Source organism: Desmodus rotundus, chromosome Y (genome assembly GCF_022682495.2).
Source record: "Desmodus rotundus isolate HL8 chromosome Y, HLdesRot8A.1, whole genome shotgun sequence".
Lineage (NCBI taxonomy): Eukaryota > Metazoa > Chordata > Mammalia > Chiroptera > Phyllostomidae > Desmodus > Desmodus rotundus.
The window spans coordinates 3,585,419-3,599,393 of record NC_092332.1 but is presented as its reverse complement, the minus strand read 5'-3'; the positions used below and the strand labels follow the sequence as shown (position 1 = coordinate 3,599,393).

General features: G+C 56.9%; 1 protein-coding gene across 8 annotated transcripts in view; it reads right to left on the bottom strand.

Moving 5' to 3' along the window:
* LOC112313384 (steryl-sulfatase) overlaps positions 1 to 13,975 on the bottom strand; it is a 113,221-nt gene that overhangs the window by 82,299 nt on the left and 16,947 nt on the right. The window contains exon 1 of one of the 8 annotated variants that reach the window (XM_053917001.2): positions 9,435 to 9,547. The exons of 5 other annotated variants lie outside the window; for them this stretch is intronic. The gene's annotated coding sequence lies outside the window, so the exon portion shown is untranslated. Of the gene's footprint in view, positions 1 to 3,356; positions 3,377 to 3,692; positions 3,802 to 9,434; positions 9,548 to 13,975 lie in introns of those variants that run through there. 2 more of the 8 variants (XM_071220393.1, XM_053916998.2) reach the window with 2 other exon arrangements.

Sequence of the window (13,975 nt, the reverse complement as noted above, 5' to 3'; positions counted from 1 at the left end):
GGTGCAGCTCACATGCCCATCAGCGGCTGGGGGGGTACCCATGGCAGACCCTCATCCTTTCTCAGGCCGTGAGCTGGGGGTAGTTACGGGGACACCCCACAGAAAGGGGCCTTCCCCGGTGGTTCCCCGGAAGCATCTCTCTCCTAGTCTTCGCCCTTCGCCTTTCTTGGCAGGGCCTTGCCGTGGGAACCTGTGCTTGCCCGAAAACAGCTTCAACAAGAGGGGCTCCATGTCACCCCAGGCCCCCACCGTCAGCAGGCCAGTCCTCACGGCCTTATCATTTCACACTACCAGAGGACAGTGTATTGAATTCAAAACATTTGGAGCATAAACGGCACTTGGGTTGGGGGCCTTACCAGAGAATCAAGTCTCACATCCTTTGCTCGGCAGACCAACTGACCCCGCCCACGAGAATGGGGAGGGCGCTCCTCACGGACAAGCCACAGTCCCCTGCCCGCAGGCCCAGGTCTGGGTCACGGCACCTTGAAGTGCACCTGCCGCCGGGGAAAACAGCGGCCTTAGGACCACTTTGCTGGTTCCGGCCTGAGAAGCGGCACCTGACTTACAAGGATGCTTTGTCAACTTTCGAGCGTGGGTGTTAAGCTATGATTTAGAGGCACACTCCTAATTACTCGCTTTCCGTGTAAAATTATCCATCTTGGTCGCCGGGGGATTTATGGCGCGTGCTGGCTCTCTCAGGTGGGGATGTCTGTAAATCACCGAATACTTCGCAGACAACCCCTCACGCCCGCACCCCCCCCCCCCCGCCTGATGTAGGAATGATCATCGAAGGAGCATCTTTACAGCCACAGAAAAGCTCGGGACCCCTCAGTGCACATTTTGGCCGGGCAGCTTACAAGAGGATGGGTGTGGCTCGCACCCCAGGGCTGCCCGGGATGTCTGAGAGCGCTGTGCAGGAATTAGAACCCAAAGATCGTGATCTGTAGGGCAGAGGCTGCTGGTGGCTACCTGGCCCAGCGTCACCCGGGAATGCAGCGGCTGCCACAGCACAGCCCGGCTCTCCGAAGCCCCGTCCCTCGTTATCCGAGGGACCCAGACTGCCCCGTCCCCGGAGTGAGTATTCCGAGCCCCTGACACATGGCCCGGCACAGCAGCACGGGCTGCCTAATCTCCGGGGCCTTGTGTCGTGAAGAAGGCCTTTAGCGAGCGGAAACGTGGGCTTTCCTTGCTGCTTGGGGAGCAGCTGGTGGCAGAAACCAGAGAGTCAGGGCAAAGTGCCTGTGCCATCGAGGGTGACCCCATGGGTGGGGAGGAAGCCGGCGGTCGGTCACTAGAGGGAGCTCACTGTGACTTCCTGCGGACACACGGCAGGAAAGGGAAGGGAGGAAAAGGGGACGGTCTTCACTGAACGACGTCAGGACCACAGGCGGCGGCGAGGGGAAAGCAATTAGCTCAAGTCACGCACTTGACCCGCCAAGGAGAGGCCTGCAGGAGCTACCATTCCCCTCACTCTGCCCACAGCCAAACATTTCCGCCCCCCCTCCCAATTAAGCTCAATTAAAAATTACTAAACCAACGCTCCAAGGCAATGCCATTGAACTGAGTTAGCAGCTGTGGGCATCGGCACTGTAAACCAATAGAAAACGGCAGGACTTTGTTTTCCTTCTTTCTTTTTTTTTTCCTTCTGCTCATTGCCAGACTATGATGAACATTCTGATTCTGCTTGACTGTTGTGTGTTGGCAGAACACATTTGTTTCCTGTACAATACACTTTGTCTCTCTCTGCAGCCACCAGATGTGTCTGAAACACTCCCAGTGGAACTGCCTGTGCCCCAGCAATGCCGTTTGTGGGAACGTATGGGGACAAACTCAAGACACCAATTGGAAAGAATATGTGTACCCGTCTGTTCATAGCAGCGTTAGTTACAGTAGCCAAGATCTGGAAGCGGCCCAAGCGCCCAAGAATAGACAAGTGGATGAAGGAGAAGTGCTACATACACAACGGAATACTATGCAGCCATGAAAAATAACACAATCTTACCATTTGTAACAGCACGGATGGACCTAGACAGTATTAGGCTCAGTGAAATAAAGCAGGCAGAGAAGACAAGTGCCATGTGATTTCACTTACATGTGGAGTCTAATGAAAAAAAACCCCACAACAACCCAGATGAAATAGGAAGAGACATAGATGCAGAGGAAAGGCTGATGGTCACCAGTGAGGAGATGGGGTGGGGACAGCCTGGGTGAACACGGCGAAGGGATTGAGACACGGATGGTTAGTTCGTTCCAGGACAGTGACGGGGATGGAAGGGCGGCCCGGGGCCATCGCTGATAACGTTAGCGGATGACCATGTTGGGTGCCAGCTGGGTGCTGGACTCACCCATAGGATCACTCCGTCACAGACGCGACTGTCTCAGTACCCTGCCGGGCACCTGGAGCAAATACAAAGTAGCACCGAATGGCCACTGTAACTGGCAAATATAACTAAGGAGAGCCAACTCCAGGAATGTAGTAGCTAAGGGTTGGCACCGTCCCAAGCAAACTAATATAACACAAATGCCCAGCTGCCACCAGGAAAGGGCTACAGGAGTGACCACTAATGTCCCCCTGTGCCTCCTCGCAGGCCCAGAGGACCCGGGCCTCTCTCATGGAGGTCCCTATTAGAGCCCAGAAAGAAGCTGCAAACGTGAGATGAAGAGGTGCAGGCAGACATCACAGGACTCGACGTTTCCTTCGAAAGCATTCGGGCCAGCTGAGCTCAGAGGCAGCCGGGTACGTACGGAGTTTCTGCAATGCGTTCCGGGCAGCCAGGGGTCCCCCCACCCCCGCCATATGGATGTTTCGAATGGGGGTCTTGGCAAGTACATAATCAGGGGCAAGCTCCATCGCTGACACCCCAGCATCCTGTGGCCGCCTTCCTTCCCTGATTACGGGCCGGGCAGTAGCCAGGAGCTCTGTCTTTGCTGAAAATACTTTGTCAGTAGTCGCTGAGCCCCTTCTAGGCTGCTGTGTCTCAGGAAATGCCTTATCTCGCAGCTTGTCAGCTGAACGCGTGTGTATTTACTGAGGGTGATAAAGTGGGACTTGCACAGAGATGCAGGTCCGTGCAGTAAGCCAGGGACAGCGTCTCCTGATAGAGTGGGAATTCATAACACGCCAAAGTCCATCAGCAGCTGGCTCCACAGCCCCGCCCGCAGAGCCTGCAGCTGGGTCCCAGAGCCAGGCACAGGTGACATATCGGGGGCTGTGCTGGGGCAGGGAGAGGCCAGGTGCTGAAAGAAAAGTGGGTGGCCCGTGCGGGAGAGCAGGCCGGCGGAGGTGGCCCGTCCAGCAGGCCCCGTGCGGTCCTGGCTCCCAGCCCAGCACAAGCAGAGCAGCAGGTTCCACTCACCGACTCCCAGGCCCCTGGCGAGGCGGGCACCTCCCTGGAGCGCCGGCCAGGCTGTTGCCCGTGCAGCGCCCTCGACAAACAGCCGAGTCCCGGAAAACACCCAGAGGCCTCGGTCGGGCCGAGCAGCTGCAGACCCCAGGACGGCATGAGGGCCCATGGGCACTTGCAGGTGGCGGTGGCCCCTGCGTCACTTGTCACCTCGGAGCCATGTGACCCTGCACGTCAGCTGACCTGCGTTTCCGGGACACCCCCTCCTTTTTATGGCACCTGAGTCAGCACGCCCAGCCTGGCTGCAGCTTTCCTAAGGCCTGCAGGGCATGGGGAAGGGAGCCTCACCGAGGCCTCGCGGCACGCAGAACAAGCCGGCCTGCCGGGGCTGCTCCTCGCTGGCAGGCTTTCCTCGGAACGCTGGCTCCTGCAGGAGATGCTGTCACTCTGCCCCGGGGCTGCTGCCGGAGCAGAGGCGCTCCTGCATCGCGCAGAGAGGGCAGCACCCGCGGTGGAAGCCGGCTGGGGTTCCCCGGAAAGTCCTGTCTAGAATGACCGTGGGAGCCGGCCAGTGCACTCCTTGGGTAGACCTGCAAGCGGACCCCCCAACACACCCTTGTACAGCCATGTGCCCCAGGCACCGTTCGCGATTGCCAAACAGGGGGAGCTGACTGGATGCCCACGGAGAGGTGGGTGGACAAGCCGCAGGCGGTCAGTGCGCAGGCGGGGCTACGGGCCGGCTGTGAACAGGGCGGAAGCTGAGCAGCCCAGGAGGACGTCCAGAGTCCCCAGGGACATGGTGGCGGGTGCAGGCAGCAGGACATGGAAGGCCGCCCCACGCGTGCTCCCAGAGCAAGCCAGGCCGTGGAGACAGAACGGGGTTCCTCCGTGAGCGGCCCCGCCCCGGATCTACTCGGAAGGCACACTCATGCCTCTGAGACACAGCCGCTGCCCACGGTGGCAGCCACACGCGGTCACGCCAGGCAGACTCGCAAAGCCCTTGCCCCGTGGTTTCCGGGCAAGTGGCCCAAGGCCCCGTGGCTTTTCCTTTGCTCCGGTGCCCTTCGCACACCGGCAGCCCAGAAACCCCTTCTGGCTGCGAGTGAGGCGGCCCTGAGCTCCTCTCCTGCCAGCCCAAACCTCGTGAGTCACACGCCCTCGGGCTGCAGGCACGCGCTCGGCGGCTACACCCTCCTTAGGGAAGGCATCCGTCACCTGAGGTGACTTGCGATGACAAGTTCCTGGAACTCACCCTTGTGGCTGCCGGTGGCTCCTGACATGCCAATCATTCGACATGACCCAGAATGACCACGGAGGCTTTCGCCATCGCGTGGACGGCTCACTTATGTGACCTCTGACGATATGGCGGGGCACAGACGCCCGTGACAGTGACCCTCTAGAGAAAATGGGCATCGTTTCCTCACCTTTGAAAGGGGACTCAGGGGGATAGGGCAGCCGCAGGCTGGAGGGGCTGGCTCCGTGGGGGGACCCTGCCTGCCAAGGGCACCCCTGCCAGCATCTGCAGGTGTTTCTGACGGTCGCCCCTTGGGGGCGGTGCTGCTGGCATCCCGTGGGCACAGGCCAGGGTGCTGCTCACGCTGTGACAAAGCGGAAGGCAGTCTGTGACAGGAGCGTGAGCTGGCCCCTGACATCGGCCGTGCCGAGCTGCAGAAGCGGCCGGTAGCCACGGCTGCGTCTCTATCATGTTTCAGTGCTCATCCACACCGGCGCCCCCAGCCCGGGGCCACATCATTCCCTCCCTGCCAACCTCCAGGGGACATGTGACAATCTCCACAGGCATTTCCATCCTCACGATCGGGCGGGTCCCGCAGACTGCTGGGGGACACCGGTAAGCATCCTACTGTGTCCAAGACCCATCCCCCCCAGTGAAGGATTCTCCCGCCCCAAGGACGACCCTGCTCGCTGTGAGAAATCACCACCAGACAAGTTTCTTTCTTCTCAACCGAACCCGGACTTGGGTGTTTGGGGGGGGTTGTTTGCCACTGAATTTATTGGGGACACACTGGCTAATAACATTATGTGGGTTTCAGGTGTACAATTCAATACACCATCCTCTGTACACTGTGCTGTGTGTTCAGCACCCCAAGTCCAGTCTCCTGCCATCAGCTTTTCTCCCCCTTCACCCTCCCGCCCTCCCCGACCCCTTCCCTGTGGTCGTCAGCGTGCTGATGTCTGTGTCTCTGGGGTTTTCCTTCCTTTTTTTCCTTTGTTCCCCTTCACATCGTATACATTGTTTGCCTTCGCTGTTTCTTTTTGCTGGGATCCCACACCTGGCTTTTTAAATAAGCAGACATGCCTTTCCCTGTCGTTTCTTCCCAGGCTGGGCCTCCGCGGCCCCGGGGAGATTTCAGTAAGTGACAGTTCGCATCTCAGGTATCTGGCCGGGAGAGAAGGGGTCAGGCGGGGCTTAGCCACAGGGACGGAAACGCGGAGCCATTCTGCCGGCTTCTCTGGCTGGGTCGGGCTTTTGGACTGCACAGCCCCAGTGCAGGAGGCTCTGCGTGGCGGGCGCAGCCTCTGAGGGTCCCTGGGAGCGTGGGGGACACTGTAACTGGGCGAGGGGCAGGGGCAACTAGATGGTGTAAGTGTCCCCTGATGCTCAAGGTCACGTGACTCACAAATGACCCCTTTGCTGCCTGCAGTGACAATTCCAGGTCCGCCGTCTCCAAACGCCAACTTCGGGGCCAGAATGGTTTTGGACCTCAGACGGCAACGGCCTTTACAGCATCAAGACAAACGTGTCGACGTATTCAGAGACCACGTCCAAGGCTGGCTGCCTTCAGGGCAGCTTTTGGAATTTGAAATGGACACTGTTGCTTTCTTCACCACAGCAGTCCCGGCTGTTCCACACGCCATTCAATAACTCCAGCCCGCCCTGGCTGCTGTGGCTCAGTGGATGGAGAGCGGGCTGTGAGGGCTTGCTGGTTCGATTCCCAGTCACGGCACATGCCTGGGTTGCAGGCCAGGTCCCCAAGTGGTGGAGGCAACCACGTGACACGGATGTTTCTCTCCCTCTCTTTTTCCCTCCCTTCCCCTCTCTCTAAAAATAAATAAACATTATCTTAAAAAAAAAAACCTCCAACCAAAGCACATTTGGCAGCCGCGTGAGGTGATGGACATCAACCGTGCATTTGTTGGGAACTGTGAGGATAAATGCATCCATCAAACCATCAACTCACCGTGGTGCACACCCTAAGCTTACCCGCGATTCCATGCCAGTTAGATCCCAGCAAATACTCGCGCAGAACGTCTGTACTTGCCAGTGTGTTCTGTTATCGATATTCTTTCTGGCTTTGCACAAAGGACTGGCCACCTGTCATTTCAAAGGCCGCCGTTGGCCAAAAGTTGTGCCGTCGAGCACGTGAGAAGTGAAATAGGTAAAGAGTATACAGGTACCACACACACACACACACACACACACACACACACCCCATATGCAATGGCAAACCTGCCCTGTCAGCACAGCAGCGTGCTGTCCTACAGGCGAAGGGCCCGGCCCGCGAACGCCATGGACCTTCGCCTGCCGTGGGGTCAGTAAAGACGGTCCCGCCGGCCTCCGCTTACATTGTTTGGCTCAGAACCACTGCCACCGCCACGTAAGTCCCCCAGGTTCCTCTCTTTCTCTGTCCTTTCCCTTTAGGGTCTGGGCAGAGGGCTGCCCTGCAGGGACCTGTCACAATGGCTGGACACACCTGTGGCTGCTGCTGTGTGGGAGGGGTCGCTCTGGCTCTGGCCCGTAGGTTCTGAACAGCCTACAACGGGGACAGCAGTAGCTACAGGAGCACCAAGCTGGCTGTGCTATTGGGTATTGGGAAAACAGTTACAGTTGCAACTGAGAACGTGAACAGAGGGGAAGACAAATGAACAAGGAAGGAGAAACCCGCCTGTGCCCGTCCACCTCTGCACAAGACGTGCCGATCCTGGGCCACGCAGAGAAACACGGGGCCCTGCACCCCCGTCTCAGCCCCAGGCCCCTTATCAGAGCTGCAAGGCAAAGCCCGGCGCCCAGTGGCTGCCTGAACGACTGGCTGTTCCAGGGTTCACTTCCACCCGAGGCAGGAATGTTAGTGGGAAGAGGGCGTGGACACGGACCTGCAGAACTGGTCCTACGGACGGGCCCCCACGGCCCCACATCCTGCTCTCCCCCAGCCTTTGCAGGGGCGCCTGCTGGGGACGGGGCTCGTTTTTCACGCAAACACGAGGAGGCGTCATCTCTCCTCGTCTTCCGCGCACCGACAGCCTTGGCATAGCTGCCTGCTGATATCATCAGTTGTTATGTTAGCATCTCAGCGTACAGGACTATTGGGCAATCTGTCCGTTGGTGTATGTTCGTGTCCTGCGGACACTGATTCACGCACCCCAACTGTCAGCTGCGAGCGCATTTCCCAAGACCAAGACGGCCTGCCGTAAATGGCCACGCCGTGGGCTCCTCTCTCAGTAAAACAGCGTCGCCGTTTCTAGGGACAGCGTCTTTGACGACTGTTCTGCTCACCTCCCCGCCAACCCCACCCGGGAGGTTGGCACAGAGAACAAAATCAGTGGAGGCAGGAAGAATGGAGAAGAAAGCGAACAATGACTAGACCTCTTCGCGAATTAGCATCACTCGCTCCTGACAATGGGAAGGGGCCGTGGAACAGCAGCCACGGCCTCTCTGGGAAGACAGAATCACGCATCGGGTGACTTGCTCTGGTGGGTATGGCAGAGGCTACATGGTCCCCGATGGCCCTCCTCAGCAACCGACATAAATTCCCGGAAGAGAGCGGTTGAGTTCTGAAGCCCGTACTCATTGCTTGTTCTCCCAGCCCCTTTATAAAAATGGTCCCTGTAGCTGAACACCACGTCAGACACAGGAGGAATAAACACTCACCTAAAACAAAACCCACACAGCCTGCTCAGAAACATTCCATGCTGTGGCGCCCGTACAGACAGTATCTACATCCACGTCTCTCGATTGGAGAGAAAATTTTGTTCCCTTCCTCAGCATGCCCATGCAAGGGGCTCATGACAAATTTTGAACATGGAAGGACAAAGAGAGAGGATGAAACAGTCGTGTGTGGTTGCCTCTCCTGCGCCCCCTACTGGGGACCTGGCCTGCAACCCAGGCATGTGCCCTGACTGGGAATCGAACCGGCGACTCTTTGATTCACGGGCCGGTACTCAGTCCACTGAGCCACACCAGCCAGGGCTTCAAATTTCCTCTTTAGAAAAGCAGCAGATAGTAAGGTTTGAAGAAAACCAATCTTTTGTGGCAAGCATTTGATGCCAAATATATCTTATTTATATTCATTGTATCCAACTTAGAAGCAGTGGCTCTAACTGTGATACATAAGTTTAATGAACTCCATTTCTCTTTGGAGTAAACTGTAGCTCAAGCAAAATACTCCTTTTATTGTCTCCTTTCGTCTCCTGGGTCTGGTCTCCAAGTTCTCCAGTGATCTCAAGCCTGCATTTTCAAATTACCATTTCCAGCCCCAGACAAACAGAAAGAGTATTTGGCTGTTACTTTCCTGTCCCCAAAGACCTTGTTTCTGGGCAAATGAACAAATACAGGCACATGAAACGGATTGTTGCAGCTGGGTTTAAACATTTTTTTTTTTTTTAACAGTAGACACTGCAGGTGAGAATGTACAAAGTTTTTCCTTGGCTGGGTAGCTCAGTTGTTCAGACATTCATCCAGATATGCCAAGGTTGGGGGTTTGATTCCCGGGCAGGGCACAGACAAGAATCAACCAATAAATGTGTCAATAAGGGGAACACAAATGCATGTCTCTCTTTGTGTCTCTGTCAAATCAATAAATACAAACTTAAAAACAGAATGTACAACCTTTCATTCCTCCCACAGAAGAGAACTTAACACTCTAGCTGCCACAGCCAAGACTTTGCTCTTACGTGCTTTGAAATTAACCCTTCCTGGGCACGCACGGTCCTCCGCTCAGAGAAACAAAGACAAGCCTGGCGCCTCCTTCGAAGCCGGATCCCCTCCCGTACCAATCTCCAGGATCCCCTGTCATTGCTTATCTCAACATCTCAGCAGCGGCAGAGAACAAAAAAGAAATGCATGCAACTCACCAGTTCTGAGGAGGCTTTCAGAGCGGGCCGCTCCCGGGGAACTGGGACGCGGCAGTGGCTCCCCGCGGGGACCTGGCCAGCTCTCAGACAAGCAGCACCCCAGCTGGACCTGCCTGCCGGGGTGTGAACAGCCATCTCAGAGCGCCGGCGGTTATATGGACCATTGCTGGCTGTCGGGTCACCGCTGGGTCACGGGCGAATCCATCATAAAAAAGTTATTCCAGGGCTCGTGTCTGCCCACCTGCTCGTCCCGCACACCCCACGTGTTTCAGCTATAAATCAGAGGGAAGCCGGACTTCCTGAACAGACTGATCGCATCTCGGCCGACAGGTGGTGACGCTCTCAGCGCTTCACTGCAATCTTTATTCGCCTCTTGGAACCCCGATGCGGAAAGGCAGGGGGAGCAAGATCACTGGGGATACCTCTGTGCGCAGAGCAGGAACACAGCACAAGGGTTTGTGCAGAGTGGGGCTCCGAGGGGGGCTCTCGAACGTGGGGGGCCCTCCGCACTCGTGACTGGAAGAATGGCACTCCCCTCCCCCGCAGGTTAGACACGATGGTAGGAGCAGGGTCGTGTTTTGATTGCTCCGGGGCACAGGAGCTCGGGATGGGAGTCCGCCCACCTCCCCGGCACACGGAGCCCCAAGGAATTCATTCTGTGTCAACAGCCAGGGCCGGGCCGTGAGCAAGGCCGCCCGTCGGCCGGGTGGGTGGCAGGCAGGCAGGCCTCCCACTCTGGGCGCCGGGTGACGAAATGAGCAGGGAGTCCGCTCCCACACCCTGCGGATACCACAGCCCGGGAAGGCAGCTTCCGGGGCCTCCTTTGATGTCGTCCCGAACACCATTCCTGTGGCTCTGTTTAGGGGGAGGGGAAAAGAAAAACCCCCCAAAACCAAAAAATCCGAACTCTGCATCTTGGTTTCCACGAACCCACTTCTATAAATAACACACGGCTTGTTGGTAATGGTTGTGCGTGCAGTGCCTCTGGCTCTTGGGAGGCACTCCAATAATTAACACGTCCCGTCGTTGCTGACATAGTTTACACGTTAGTGGGCGCCCGGGGTGACGGTGCAGTGGAGTCTGAAAAAATGACTGCGATGAAGGAGACGAGCGGGGTGGCACCGAAAGACGACGTTTGCCGTCCCGGGGTCTCTGGACAGTGTGCATTGCAAGGCTGTTTTACAGCAGCCGGTGAGCAAGACCCCAGCGTACGCGGGGTGCCCTGTGCACAGCCCGCTCTAAAGCTTCAATGGGAACGCCTAGCGTGCCACCAAAGCTCTGTGCGTTTCATGCCGGGGGGCGTCACCCCAGCCAAGGTGTGCTTTTGGTGGTCCTGGAAGGAACGGCATGCGGAGGGGGCGGCTTCCGGCTTTTTCACGCCCCCACCGTGCAGCAGGAGGCAGAAGCAGCGGCAAGTTCTGCTTCAGGCAGGCTGTCCCTCCGTCAGAGGCTGAGGTGGCCCTGAAGGGCACCTTCACATGTTCCTGAGAGCTGCCTCCCTCGATTCCACCCCATCGGCTCCTCCTGAGACCAGGGAAATGGCCCTGCTCCATCGAAGCATCCCCCGTCAGAACCCCCGCCTCCTCGCCCTCCTCAAGGTCTTGCTGAGCGAAAGGCCAATGGCAGCAAGCCGGTCCGCCCTGTCGTTGCCCGTTGGTCCCCAAGGTCATCGGTGGTGTGTCTGTGTGGCAGTGACTCTGGGGTGCAGCCCAGACCTGCAGACGCCCATTGTCAGTGGTCCCAGGACGCCCCACTCTTCTCAGAATCTGACCTCGGCCTCTCTGAGGCCTGTTGCTGAAGGCTCTTCACTGGGTGGGCTCAGGATGCCAAGGCCTCAGAAAGCTCTTGACCAGACGACCAACCTCCTACCCCAGCTCGGGGGGGCTGCACAGCACACAGCACCCAGCTGCCTGCACCCAAGGCTGCCCCAGGGCTTCACTCGCGGGGAAGCCGGCACCTTGCACTGCGTACCCCTGTATAGTCAACAGTCCCCCGACCATGCAGCTCAGTGAGGGACACAGGCCTCTGCAGCCGGGACGGGAACTCAGTCCCCAGACTGCCACTGGGCGGGCTGCGACACCTCGCAAAGCACCTCAGTGCCTGGGGCGCCGGCCTTGTCTGCTGCAGGTGCAGGCAAGGTTATCCATCGGAGGTGAGGGCCTGGGGCAGCCTGCCTGGCCCCTGCATAGATGTCCCTCTTTGGCAAATCTTAGAGGAGAGGAGACAACAGATGCCACCTAATGGAACTCCGTGGGCCGCCGCGCTCTGAGGTCATCAAAAGCAGGGGCTTTGTTTTCTGAGTCTGTGTAGGTGGTTCAGGAAGTTTTCCAGGGCACCACCTGGCTGATGTCACAGGATGATGGAGCTGACCATCACGGGCGTCACCGGGGGCCCTCGAGCTAAAAGTGGGTGTCCCTCCGCACTGCAGAGTCTCCAGAGGGGAAACCCCGATGGAGAGGCTGCTGCTGGAAAATTCTAGAGGCCCCCGGCACGAGGGCAGGAAGCAGCCCTTCCGGGATTAGCAAGCGGAGACTCATTCTCCCAGACTCAACGTGAAGACTGATGCTTGCTCATCACATCATCCGGGCCTTGAATCAACAAACAAGGGCCCGAGACTCCCCCAGCCCTGGCCCCAGCCCCAGCCCGGGGACGGGGGCCCACCGACAGAGGACGGCGGAGCATTCTGAGTGTGTATTTGGCATTGTTTCCAGGGCTAATCAGGGCCTTCCCCCGGACACGCCGCCGTCTGGGATTGGACGTGAGACCTTTAGTACGAACTCCCGAGCAAAGCCCCAGCACGTCACTCCCTTTCCGTGGCAACTGGCTCATTCCAGGAGGTGGCGGTCCTGGGAGTCGGTGGCCTGTAAGGTGCGTTTGGAGCGGTTTCAAGGGCCCTAGGAGGTGGCGTTGGAATACACGCTCCTTCCACGTTATTTTTCATACAGTAGTATCCCAGCTGCCCACCCTGGAGGGAAACGTACCCACAAGAGAGCAGAACGCGTTCATTCCACCTGTCTCATCTACTTCGCTTAACCTATTGTTTGGCTCTCAAACCCCTGCAATTATGTACACACATACACACACATCACATGTATACATTGTATACAAATACTTACACTACATGAAGACCTTTCATCTTAAGCTTCTTAAAGTTACATGCACGTCAATTTACATATGACACGTGTATATACGTCAATTAAATGTTTATACAAAATGAGCTTTCCTTTTAAGTTGCTCACAGCTGCACACATGTTTACATAGATGATATGTGTACGTATTTCAATTAAATGTGTTTAAATTGTGTACAATGACCTCTCCTCTTAATGTTCTTTTATTGATTTGTTTTTAGACAGAGGAGAAGGGAAGGAGAGAGGGAGAGAAACATCCATGTGTGGTTGACTCTTGTGCGCCCCCTACTGGGGACCTGGCCTGCAACCCAGGCACGTGCCCTGACTGGGAATCGAACCGGGGACCCTTTGGTTCACAGGTCAGTGCTCAATGCATGAGCCCCACCAGCCAGGGCTCCTCTTTAGTTTCTCCAAACCACGCACACAGGCTATTTCTCACGCATGCCACGTTCATGTGGGTATACGCTAGATTTAGGAAGTGGTCCATGAACACATTTCCTCATGTTTCTTTAAACGACACACACGACTATTCTACACTCCCAGTGTGTGTGTGTCTCTATGGATGTACATGTAGATACACACATCCCGTTCCTCCTCGTCTTCCCTACTGGCGGTCCCTCACATTCCCATTCTGTACAGTTTGCTGGGTGAATTTACGCTACAATCCCAACACGTCGGAGCCGCAGGGCCTTGCTTGCTGGTCCCCGGCCCTAGCGGCTCCATCTGGGAGTCCCAGGGGACCCCAGCCGTCCTGCATGTCCGCCACGTCGAAAACCTCGCTGGGAGGAACCCACCCAATGGGAAGGTACAGATCTTACTTTCTCTTCACGATACACGGGTGGTGGCGTGTTTGGGAAATGCTGCGTTAGAAATAAAAACAAGTAAGCAATGGGGAATGGGGACCGCGGGATGGCAGTTTTAACTGTGTACCAGGGGCTTGTGGACACATTGCTTGTGGATGAAGGAGGGACAGGGATGGGCCATCCTTTCCTGCCTTAGGTTATCACACGGAGGAAGAGGAGGCGGCCACACAGCCACTCCCACCGGCCGGTTGCCTAAGGCAGTGAGTCTGCTTGCTGCCCTTCTGGCCTGGCAGCATTATTTACATCCACACTGCAGAAGAACATTTGATTTGTTCTCGTTGGTTTTTGTTTTTTTTTTTTCTTTTTGCTGATGGTCTCCAGAGCAGATCTCCCCCCTCCCTTTTCGGTACAATCAGGAATGTATTTGATTTTCACCTTCATTACCTACCAGGGTTTGGGTTGGGGCGGCTTTCCCGCAGGACAAGGCGTTGGAAAACGCAGAGGAAAATGTGCAAATAGGCAGCTGTGCTTGCTGCTTCTCCGGGAGGAGGCAGCCCGCCCAGGCCTGCGCCTCCTGCTCCCTGTCAGGTGTGTGGCCTGAGGCAATGAG